The 13,312-nt window shown below is 36.1% G+C and overlaps 1 protein-coding gene across 1 annotated transcript in view; it reads left to right on the plus strand.

The window, feature by feature from the left end:
* Positions 1-2,980: 2,980 nt before the first annotated feature.
* Positions 2,981-13,312, plus strand: part of CDH19 (cadherin 19) — a 111,732-nt gene continuing 101,400 nt past the window's right edge. Inside the window, exon 1 of the mRNA XM_044242838.1 lies at positions 2,981-3,055. The gene's annotated coding sequence lies outside the window, so the exon portion shown is untranslated. The remainder of the gene's footprint in view (positions 3,056-13,312) is intronic.

The raw sequence follows: 13,312 nt of genomic DNA on the forward strand, positions 1-13,312 counted from the left end.
AAGACAAATCTCACAGCACAGACCCATTTCTGTGAGGCTCATTTTGCAAGCCACTCTGAGTCAGAGACCTCCCACAAGTTCAACCATAACTTTTCCAGAATGGTGTTGCAGTCTTAAATCTTAACTATGACCGTGGTTTGGTAAATATTTGTTAAGTGCATGAATAAGATAATTATGACTGTGGACAGTTAAAAATAATATGAAAAGACCAACCAAAGGGCAAAGCTTGGGAACTTAAGGGGTGTGTACTTCATGCAGTGCTCTAGAGGCAAAGTTACAGCTGAGAAGCCTGTGTAGTAGCATGGAGAAATATTTAGGATATATACTAGGATAGAAAACACTATTTAAACTTGTATTGCAACTAGAGAAAGATACAATTCACATGACCAGAAACTAGAAGTAAACAAAGAAATCTGCAAACTTGTTAGGATAGTAGAGATTGTGAAAATCTTTGTCTTTTACTCTTTAAAAAAAGTAGTTTTCTTTAACTGAGTTGAATGGTTTTTTATGCAGAAAAGTAACTGGAAGACAAGGGTAATATTTCCCTTTTCCTACTTCCTATGTTCAGTGCACCAGAGAGAATGAATAGAAGTTAGTAGTTAAAAGAGTTCTTTTCTCCTACTATCCCTGGTGGGTGTTGTTTGCAGTGGTAAATAGAAATGGAAAAGGAAGGACACTTTTGTACTTTGAGAAATTCACACAACCCTATAAAATACAATCTGAAAAAGGGAGGGCCTCATTGGGCCAATGCACGTTATTTTCCATCACTGCTAATTAGGGCATTGTTAATACAGTCAACATAGTTAATTCAGGCAATGAGTGACAGGGCATCATGTCCTGGCTGATTTCATATGAACTCTGACATCTGAGGCAGGGCACGCAACTGATACATTGAAGAGTAGCAGGAATCAGGCAGCTGCAGGGAAGAACAGTCTTTGCTCAAGAACAACATCTTATTTTTCTGAGTCCTGAAAATATTGAAGATGAGTAAAGTAATTTACATGGCTTCTCACTATTACGGACATTATGAACTTACAAGAAGAGAAGAACAGAGGGTGGGTGTAGGCTGGACACAGGTGAACTGCACACATCATGGCCCTACTAGGGAGAGATTTCACTTCCATAACGCTCTGCACGTTAGGGATAGGGATATGGATAGGGAACTTCCACGTGACTACACCAAACAGGAAGTTCATGAGTACGAGAGTGATCTTGTTAGAGGGAGAGACGTGAAGCTCCAAGGGGCTGGTTTCCACCTACCTCTTAGCGATATAATTCAGACACTCTAAGTCAGAACTATGTTAAATGACAGTTTTGAAGAAGATACTGAACCTTGGTAGATCTGTCTCTCTTCAACTCAGAAGCCACTTTTCCTGGATGTAGAGCATATATTTAAAAGAAAGCCCTTCTTAATCTGCCAGTAAATGGCACTCAGTGATTTAACATCTAGTGAATCTCAGACATTTCCATTTTAAGTATATTTTACTGATGCCAAAAACTATGAGGAGTCCAGCCCATTCTGTTCTTTCACTCATCTCTGTTAATTGACCTCCTCCCTTTGCTTCACATTCCCTTCAGGCTACCAACCCACTTCTTCACTCTGTAAGCAAAATTCCTCAAAAATGTATTTGTATTTACTCTTTTATTCAGTTTGGCTGGGCTGTCAGCCCCACTCTTCCATGGAACTATCTCTCAACAGCATCAGGAATGCCTCTGATATATGTAGTCTGTCAATAATGTGTGACACACTTTTGTTATTCGTTTTATACCCATGACCCCCCTCTTTTTTTAACTTCTTAAAAACCCAGTGAACACTTGCCCTCAGTATTCTTTGCTAGTTCTACATATCATAAACTATATTGTTGAAGAGCCCCAAATCCCTTGGATCTCTTTTCTTCTCTACATTAAAGAAACAGATCAAGTCAGAATAGGTTGAAAGTGGAGTAGAAGGATCATGCTGTTTGAATCATGGTTTACACTATTCGTAAGCCATGTTCTTTTTCTCTCCCATGTCAGCTGTCTTCCTGGCAATGTAGTTATGTGAATTGGATTTGAGGACCGAACAAGGTGACTCAAATAATGGACAGTATCTGGGACTAACATACACACTCTTTATATCAGAGAGCTTCAGGAACATGCACACCTGGCCTCAATGGAAGGTGCCAATTAGCCTGTATTTTTGTATGTTTCTTGAGTAGAAGACAGTTCCAGAAAAAAAAAAAAAAAACCATCAGGCATTTGGAGAGTCTCATATACCTCATATCTAATGAGGACGTCATGAATATTGAGGTCTCTAGTATCTCTAGACACTAGAGATGTAAAGACCAATACACATCTAGTATTAATAATATACTAGGTGTGTATATTATTAATACTAGGTGTGTATCCGTCCTTACATCTCTTTATATCTATGCTCAGTACATACTCATCTTTGTATCACCTGCTAGATCTCAGAAGTTACTATTTTCTTATATTTTAAATCCTCTATAAATTATTCCAATGACTCATAAGCAACTTGCTGTATTTACTTTCATGCCTGCCCTTATTTTTTTGTCTTCTAAAGAAATGGATATTTTCATATAAGGCAGTAATTAGATATTAAATCTTTACTGCATATTTTTTCAGATACAAACAATATACATTTTTGAAATGATGTGCTCTCTTTTTGACTCTTCTATTAGATAAAACTTTCTAAACTGGAGGCAGTCATTCTTAAGAATAAATGTTTCAGGCTGTGGGTTTGGCTAAGTGAACATAAATGATAAGATTTTCAGGACTCTTCAGGGAATTTAGCCCTCTAAATTCATTGAATCATCCATTCAACAAATATTGACTTAAGTCTTACAATCCAAAGATGTGGCTGAGGTAATACGAAATGGAAAGAAAGTGCATTGGATATATTCTCTACCTTCAAGTTTGGCAGAGGTTAATGTACTGTAAATCAATCACATTGTTTCCTCTTCCCAGGAGTACATGGAGGCTGTGCTTCCCAACCTCTCCAGTTATGCTGGGACCAAGACACCAAGTACTTAATGACGATTCGTGAGTGAAAGTGGTATGACATTTCCAAGCCTTTACCTTAAAAATATTCTGTAAAACCCGTATTTTCTCTTCTCTTCTGCTATACATTTAAGTTATTTAAAAATTTCCAGAAAGCAGAGATGCAAGATGGAAGCAACTTGGATTCTTGAGTCAGTGCTTGGAGAAGAGCTGCTTAGGAGAGCTGTGTGAGATCACAAAATAAGTTCCCCAATATTCAGAAGATCCTAGTATTAAATACAATTACCAGTAGATATTCTAATGTAGTGAAGAAATTGAAGTGCAACAATTCTGTGTAGAAACAGTGTTGGCAAATGGAGCGCAGGGAGATTGCTCTTTAAGATAGGACTCAAATAAGAATAAATGGAGAAGATGCCATTTAGGAGTGTGTTGGACACATTTGGACAATAGAAATGGGGTAAAAAACAATGCAGACAGGTAACAGTTTAAATAAAAACAGCACACTGGAAAACATGAAGCTTGTACTGAAGCTTCCAGGAGTCAGTTAGGCAATTTTAAGGAGATATGGGTAGAAGTTGCAAGTGTAGTATTGAGTCCCAGAGTATACTTTGCTTTGGATTTTCTAAACATGATTAGGGTGGTTTTAGGAATGCTTGAGCAAGAGAATGAAGTTATCAGAATTATGGTTGGTAAAAATAATCTAATACTCTCAGGATGAATGACACAATTTGTCCGACCCAGTGAAAAAGGAAAATACAGATCTCCTTGTTCAAAAGTTACTTGTAATTTAAAGATGGTTACAGCAGAACGTTGCACCGAGTTTGGAGTCTTTCTACGAAAAGGCCCTTATGGGACCGCACAGGCCACACACGCCGCGTGCGCGTGCTTCCGTTACCATCTGATGTGCTCAGACGGAATTGCAGCCAACACAGAACATACATAGAAACTTTTTACAAGTCTCTAGGAAGTAACAGTATTTATTAATAAAAATTATTTGACAAGCCACTAGGCATGGAAGGCACATAAATAATTTGAAAGAAAGCCAATGTCTAAATATGAATGGTTACTACCAGTGCAAAAAAAAAAAAAAAAAAAAGTTTTGATCCATACATACATGTTCTCTCTACGGTGGAAATAAAATCCATGGTTTTAATATGGAACTAACTGTCCGCTGCAGATATAAAATAGAACCTCTAGTTTTGGTGTATTTGGATGTTTATATTGAATTACCTCGTTGATTAACTGACTACTGAAATCCATTTCACTCCTGTTTCCCATGATTGTCTCAACTGTGTTCTAGTAAATAGGAAATTCTGTAACATTTATAAGCTGGTCAGCACTGATGAGAGTTCCTTTGATACTGTGGGATATGCTAAAGACAACCTGCTGATGCCTGGAAGGAAAGCTTCTGTGCTTATCCCTTCTATTACTATTATCCCAGATTAAACTTTGGGGCTAGTCATTCCAGCATATAAAATCTAGCTCCGCTATGAAAAGAAAGGGTTGAGAGGTTAACTTATGTATCCATAAGAGTTTCCTTTGTGCTTTACTAGAGAAAATTTATTTTGTTGTTGTTGTTGTTGTTTCTTTCTGTATCAGTCTTGCAAAATTGTATTAGGTGTGAATAATGCAAGAACTTAAAAATATAACTTGAGGTAAAATAAACATAATTTCTCCATATGTCCTCAATCCATCATAAAAACAAATATAAGGCTGATCATATACATTGTTAAATGAACAAATCAATTCAGAGGGAGCATGCTTTGGGCAGAGAAAAACATTATAAATATTAATATTTTATATTGCCACATCAAAAAGTCTTACATTAGCATAAGGTCCCTTATTTTTAAATTTTAACTCAAAATATACTTAGAATACTTCTGTGTTGTCATGACATCTTTCATTCCTGTCTCAATCACTAATACACTATCGTTCTTTGATAGTATTATAGCATATAAAAAATACAGAAGCCAAAGGGCCAAATGATTTCCATTTTTCCCCCAATGCAAAACTTCATGACATGTAAAAATAGAAGTTCCAGAAGCCTTGCATTTCATTAGGATAGATCTAGTGGAACAATGATAGTGACATTTTTCTCAACATCTATCAACATTTCTGAATACGACTTGATGAAATTGCCGTAATAGGCACAATGGTAGCCTTTTTAGTCCTTTTATTCCAAAGTACAAGTCGTTTTACCTACAAAATTACTTCTGGTGACGTGTTTATCTATTCTTCAACAGACTCTGGTACAGCACATTTATTTCATCAAGATGGGCAGCATAGTGTTTTGGTTTGGTCGATGATATTGAGTATTTCTCTTTTTTCTTTAAAGACTTTTTTAAGAGCCGTTTTAGTTTCACAGCGAAATTGGGAGGAAGGTACAGAGATTTCCTATATAACCTCTGTTCTTGTACATGCACAGCTTCCTGTCTTATCAGCGTGCCCCACCAGAATGGTAGTTTGTTACAATATGCACCTACATTGATAACACGAAGATTACCCAACATCCACGTCTTATGGTAGAGCTCACACTGGTGTTGTATAGTCTATGAGTTTAGACAAATGTATAATGACATGTATCTATCGTTAGATTATCATACAGATAATCTAGTAAATAGGAAAATTTAGTAAAATAATTTTACTAAATTTAGTAAAATTTAATCTAGTAAAATTTTGTTTGCTTTCTTAATGTGAGTTAGAAGAAATTCTGAAACAGAGGACTGTTTTCTTCCTTATTTAGGGTTTTACCTCATTTCTATTTTCAAGAATACTGTCATCTTTACTTTCAATGTTAATTAGGATTGAACATTGTTTTCTGTCCCTCCTCCATTCAGTTTTATTTAGTTAAATTTTTAGGATATTTGGGTTTTTTGTTCATTCTTTTTACCAATATTTAAAATTTGTGATGGTAGTATGTTCTCCTTTGCAATATTTGGAATAACCGAGACTAGTTTCTTATGTCAGTATATCCTCTCTGCTTATGGAGTCCTCCTTTTGTAGTAAATTTTAAAACCACAAATGCTCCAGGGAGGACTAATAAAAAAGTGAATGGGTTTATCAAAAAAAAAAAAAAAAGAGGTTTTTTTAGATGACGGAGATTATATTAAAATCTAAGCAAAGTGTTGGAGAGCATGTGGAAAATGGGGAACCCTCTTACACTGTTGGTGGGAATGCAACTTGGTGTAGTCACTTTGGAAAATAGTGTGGAGATTCCTTAAGAAATTAAAAATAGAGCTTCCCTATGACCCTGCACTTGCACTACTGGGTATTTAACCCAGAGATACAGATGTAATGAAAAGAAGGGCTATCTGTACCCCAATGTTCATAGCAGCAATGGCCACATTCGCCAAACTGTGGAAAGAGCCAAGATGCCCTTCAGCAGATGGAGTATTATGCCTCCATCAGAAAGGACGAATACCCAACTTTTGTATCAACATGGGTGGGACTAGAAGAGAGTATGCTGAGTGAAATAAGTCAAGCAGAGAGAGTCAATTATCATATGGTTTCACTTACTTGTGGAGCATAAGGAATAACACAGAGGATATTGGGAGAAGGAAGGAAGAATTGATTTGGCGTAAATTGAAGAGAAATACAAACCATGAGAGACTGTGGACTTTGAGAAACAAACTGAGGGTTTTGGAGGGGAGGGGAGTGGTGGGTTGGGTGAGCCTGGCAGTGGGCATTATGGAGGGCATGTATTGCATGGAGCACTGGGTGTGGTGCATAAACAATGAATTTTGGAACACACACAAAAAACTAAATTACATTAAATTTTTAAAGAATCTAAGCAAATGCACAAAAAGGAAGTTAGAAAGAGAACCAGTGGCATCTGATAATTATACAGGGCTTGGACCAAACATCATGTCCACACTCTTATGCCAGATAGATTAGAACTAGGATTTATATTTTCAAATTGAAAAATAAATCCAGACTTAGATTAGAGGAAACTTTATTAAGAAGTAGGATTATGATAGTAGAGAGCAGGCTCTGAGTTCAGAAATGTGCCAGTGTCTCAATAAAAGAAAAAGGCCCGGGCACCTGGGTGGCTCAGTGGGTTAAAGCCTCTGCCTTCGGCTCAGGTCATGGTCCCAGGGTCCTGGGATCGAGCCCCGCATCGGACTCCCTGCTCAGCGGGGAGCCTGCTTCCTCCTTTCTCTCTCTCTCTCTGCCTGCCTCTCTGCCTACTCATAATCTGTTTGTCAAACAAATAAATAAAATTTAAAAAAAGAAAGAAAGAAAAAGGCCTTTAAGAGAAAAAAAAATAAGAAGGGGTAAGCAAAGATTTACAGGTATTTTTCTAGGGAAGTTTGCCATCCAAGGGGTAATGACCTGTAGGGTGTGACATGAAAAGCATCTTGCTGTGGTCAGTTGGTAGTAGGGAAAAACTGATAAAGTTGTATGATCCACATTTTAGGTTTAGGGGTGAAGAGAGTCAGGGACACCTAGGTAGGAGATAAGTCCAACTGAAGTTTGGTCAGGGCAAAGTAGAGGGCAATAAATGAGCAATTGTGAACATTTGGTCAATTTAATTATTTTAATAAAATCATTGTTTTTGAGGAAGTGAAATGGAAACTTTATGAGTTGAAGAGCTATTCCTGCCTGGGCACTGTCACACAGTATCCACCCTGAGCCATATATCCAGGCCTTTTAATCTGTAGGCCTAAGAAGGGGGACTGTGGTTTTGAGACTCCTTGGAAATTTTTTACATACTATACTGTAATGTCTTCATCTGTTCTTCTTTCTTTTCTGATTTTGGCTTAGTACATAACCAGTCTTTCAAAATAAGCACATTCAATTTGTTTTTTTAGAGGAAAGTGCTAAAAACACAATCCAAGTCATGTTTTGATATTTATAATAAGGTCTGGCATTGGGATTTGACAGGACAATCCGTACAGAGTACTCACAATACACACCCCAAGAGGTATTCAGAGAATGTTAGTGTGGCAGTGCCCCCGAAGTATTTATTACACAATCTGAAAATCTGTATCAGTAGCCTAGCTCGAATCATAGATACATCAGAGGGAATCTGTGTTTAAAGCAACAAAATTAATTTTAGATGTGTATAAATGGTACTTAGAAGGTGTTTGATATCATTGCTATGAGTATTCCACAATTTACATGTTATTCGTCCCTATATCCAGATTTGTCTTCTATCTGGTAATTTAGTTGAGTCATTTGAAAGCAAACCAGCTATGTCTGTCCTATGCACTCTTGCTTACACATGTGCATTTCTAACTCCTTAGTCACCCTTCACAGAATCTCCAAAGATTTTGATCACCAGTTGTAGTATAATGCTGCTTGAATTTTGATTCTGTCATTTATTCAATGTTTAACTTCAAGGAAGTGATTTGACCTGCAGTCTACTCAACCCTATCATGGGAAAAATGTCTACCTAATGGGGATATCATGATAATTAATTAAAATAATTACATGGAAGGAACACGTAAGAGCTGTTGAGGTAAAATAAATATTAATTTATATCCTCCCTATCTACAGGCTCATAAAATTTAGTATATAAATACAGGCAAATTTCAAGTGTCAGGCTTTTAGTAATTCAATCCAAGATTGAGTGGTTGGGCAAAATCTCCTGCAAATAACAATTGTTAATTCTAAAATTAGAATAAGTATATAGAAAATCAAATAAGAGATTTGAATCCAAAAATGAATGACTATATTATAAATGGATAATACAGCAGTAAATGTTCATATTGAAAAAAAAATGAAGGGGGTGCCTGGGTGGCTCAGTCAGTTAAGCATATGCCTTTGGCTTATGTCATGATCCCAGAGTTTTGGGATGGAGCCCCAAGTCGGACTTTCTGCTCCCCAGGGAGTCTGCTTCTCCCTCTCCCGCTGCCTGCTGCTCTTCCTGCTTGTGCGCTCTCTCTCTCTGTCAGATAAATAAATAAAGCCTTAAAAAAGAAAGAAAGAAAGAAAGAGAAAAAGGAAAAGGAAAAGAAGGAAGGTCTAAAATTAATGGTGTAAGTGACCTATTTTAAAAAACCTCTCGAGGGACTCCTGGGTTTCTGAGTCAGTTAAGCCTCCAAATCCTGATTTCAGCTCAGGTCTTTTATCTCAAGGTTGTGAGATTGAGCCCTGCCTTGGGCTCCTCACTGGGCATAGAGCCTGCTTAAGATTCTGTCTCTCCTTCCTCACTCTCACAGAAATTTTAAAAAATTTAAAAAATTTTAAAAAACCCTTCAAAAAATGGCAAGCCACACCCAAAGTAAGTAGACAATGGAACTATAAAGAGAAGAATGAAAATAGGGTGCCTGGGTGGCTCAATTGATTTTCTGACTCTTGATTTTGGCTCAGGTTATGATCTTAGGGTTGTGAGATGGAGCCCCAAGCAGGCTCCGTGCTGAGCATGGAGCCTGCTTAAGATTCTTTCTCTCCCTCACCCCTCCACTCCATGCATGTGTGCTCTCCCTGTCTATAAATAAATAAATAAATAAAATGTTAAAATAAAGATAAGCATGGAAATCAATGAAATAGAGGCAATAGGAAAAATCAATAGAAACAAAAGGATTTTTTTTCATAATATTGATAATATAGGTAAACTTCTATTTATGATGAGAGAAAGTGATAGAGAGCATAATTTATATTACACTGCAAGGAGGAAGGGGGTCACTGCAAAAGAAAAAGATATGTCCTTAGATATTCTCTAAATAGTAAATAGATAATGAGTGTATTATGAAAAACAGAATGCCAATAAACTTGGCATCTTAAAGGAAAAACTTTAATGGATTCCTCACAATACACAAATTATTCAACCTGGGTTCAAAGGAAATAGAAAATGTTTATATCTTTATATCTACCCTTAAAACTTAAAATACACACAGAAAAACTTCACACTTACATGGTCACCAAATGATTGGTAATTTTTATCAGACATTTAGGAATAAATTGTACTGAGTATGGACAAGGTCTTTCATGAACTAGAGAAGGAACAGTCAATTGCCAACTCCTTTTCTTGAGATCAGAATTGCAGCAAAACATGAAAAAAATCACAATAACACTAAATGACATTATCATAGATAAAATCTTTAGCAGAATGTTACCAAATCAAATCTCTCAGTATAAAAAAAACTCACTTTATAATTAACAAGTGGAATTTGTCCTTGGTCTGCAGTTTGTTTTACATTGTAAAATTAATCAATGTAGCTGATCACATTTAAAGAATAAAGTAGACTGAATGTTTGATAAATTTCAATTGGTGCAGAAAAATCATGTGACAAATTACACCATCCATTATGGTAAAAAAAAAAAAAAACAACACATTAGGAATTAAAGGGTGTATTTACAACTTAATCATGAAAAACTTAATATTTTTCCCTTAAACTACAAATTGGCAAGAATATCCACTCTCAGAATTTGTATTCTACAATATACTGGCTGTTTGACTCTGTGCAACAAGGCATGAAAAGAAATCAAGTAGTCAAAGATTTGAAAGGAAAAAGTACACATTTATTCACAAATTAATCATTTATGTAGGAAATTCTAAGACATCTACAAAAAAAGCTACCAGATCCAATGTCAGAACTACATAACCAGTATAGACAGATTTAACAAAATATATTCAAGACCAATTTACAAAAAATTGCTGAGATAAATTAAAGAAATCCAAATAAATGGAAACTTGTACTGTGTTCTCAGGTGGGGATATTCATTGCTGTTATATTTTCAGTTATTCCCATATTGATTATAAATTCAGTGACATCCCTTCCCTAAAACATCATTCTCTTCTCTTCCTGCCTCTTCTATATTAGTCTCTCCCCATACCCAAAATGTTTTACCCCCCACCTGTCCTACTTCATTCCATGTTTTTTGTACTCTTCTCACAACTGGCCAATCTAGAAACCTGCAGATAAACAGTCTTCCTCTTTCTCTTACTGACCTGGGATTAGCAAATCCCCAAGTGCATAAATGATAAATATCTTCACAAGTCATTTTCATCTCTTTTGCTAGTGACTTAGAACTTATCTTGGTTTTATCTATCTTATGTGAGACGTACTACAAAGTTTCATAAATGGGTATCCACCCTCACTCTTGAACATCATTCCTTCTTACTGTTGTCTAAATCACTTTCCAAGAATTCAGATCTAGTCAAATCCTTTCCCCCAAATTTGTTAACATATTTAGAGCTAAATCGAACACCTCCATGTTCTTCCTCTGCTTGTATTTTCATGCTTAACTCATAACATTTTCAACATCCTCCTTAAAAATCCAAGTATGCCAGTTTTTTAAGATATTCCATTAAGATGTTTTTCTTTGTTATGATATTTCATTTATGGTTACCTTTCTTGATGTAAATAGACCCACTTGTTCATCAAGCTCAATATGATCACTGTCCCTTTTGGAAAGCTTTCCTGACTGTCTCCATACTATATCTGAAAAAAAATGTATTAGTCGATTAAGCCATATCTTTGTTGCTTTTGTAGTATTCTATGATAAACCTATCACAGCACTTATAAGAGTATAAGAAATGAAGGACCCTTAACTAATAGATGCCGTGAATCTTTCTAAATTATTTTAACATATGATGTTTTATTAGTTTCAGCTTAAATATAGTTATTCAGCCGTTCTATATGCTTCCCAGTACTTGCCACAAGCGCACTCCTTAATTCCCATCACCTATTTAATTGATCTGCCTAGCCCCTCCCCTCTGGTAACCCTCAGTTTGTTCTCTATAATTAAGAGTCTGTTGTATGGAACCTTTAGGTCACTAGATTGTACACCTGACACTAAATAACAGTGTATGTTAACTAACTGGAATTAGAATACGAACTTAACATACAAAGAGTCTGTTTCTTGATTTGTTGCTCTCACGACCCTCCCTCTTTGCTCATCTATTGTGTTTCTTAAAGTCCACATACACATGGTGTCTGTTTCTTTTTCTGACATTTCATTTAGCATTATGCTGTCTAGCTCTACCCATGTCATTGCAAATAGCACGATTTCATTGTTTTTGTGCATGAATAATATTCCTGTGTGTGTGTGTGTGTGTGTGTGTGTGTGTGTCACATCTTTATCCATTCATCAACTGACGGACACTTGGGCTGCTTCCGTAACTTGGCTATTGTAAATGAAGGGTGCATGCATCTCTTTGAATCAGTGGTTTTGTATTCTTTGGTTATATTTAACCAGTATTGCAACTACTAAATCATGGGGTAGTTCTATTTTTAACGTTTTGAGGAACTTCCATACTGCTTTCCAAAGTGGTTATATAGTCTACATTCCCACCAACGGTGCATGAGTGTTCCTTCTTATCCACATTCTCGCCAACACCTGTTGTTTCTTGTGTTGATTTTTGCCATTCTGACAAGTGTGAGGCGATATCTCATTGTAGTGTTGATTTGTGTTTTTCTGATGGTCATTGATGTTGAGCATTTTTTCATGTATCTGGTGATGAAATGATTCTTGTATGAATGGCCATATAAGAATATTTTGGTTTGTTTGTTTGTATCCACTTATAGCACAATGCATCATACATAGTAACACTCAATAAACATTCTTTCGATGAATGAATACTGTCTATTCACTTTCACTCAGAAATATAAAACAATGTATTAGAGTAGAAACTATATCATTTCTGGCATCAGATAGACAAAAGTTTGAAATCTGGCTGCAAATCATTCTAACTGCATGACATTCTCTGAGTTTTAATTTCCTCATGCCTTATATGAAGATAAAAAGTATAGCAACCAGCATATATCATGATGCCTGACAGTTCCATGTCACCTAAAAGTGTCATAGCATCCTTTAACCCACTGCTGCTGGAAGGGGATGTTCTGAGAATTACCATTCATTGCACATAAGACCTTCTACTCCTATTACCACAGAAAATTGTATAAGATAAGTTGAGTCCAAAGATAAGTGACTATAGGATCTTTGATGATGTACATAGAATACTTTGTTCCTATGGAAATTTTAGAATTCAAATATTTTAAGTTTTCTTCAGTAAAGGGGGATCATTGTATTATAAGTACGACATAGACTTTGTGACGTTTCAAGACCTGGCTCTGCTATTTGTCTCATGTTTTCTCAGATGTAAAGAAGGGCTTACAACTACCTGGAAGGAAGGTTTTAAGAATGAAGTAAGATAATGTGTGTATTTCTACCATAGTACAGCTATCCCATATGTACTAGAAAATGGAATAACTGGAGCTTTCTGTTTCTTTTGCATGATGAAACACCCTGCACCTGACACAACACCTTCTACTTCGTGAGCATATTTTTGCTCTTAACCACACAAAGGGCCAGCCACATTTGTTTGCAAAACTGTTTATGCCGGGGTTTCTTATTATCAAAA

This window comes from Neovison vison, chromosome 3, assembly GCF_020171115.1.
Source record: "Neovison vison isolate M4711 chromosome 3, ASM_NN_V1, whole genome shotgun sequence".
NCBI classification, from domain to species: Eukaryota; Metazoa; Chordata; class Mammalia; order Carnivora; family Mustelidae; genus Neogale; species Neogale vison.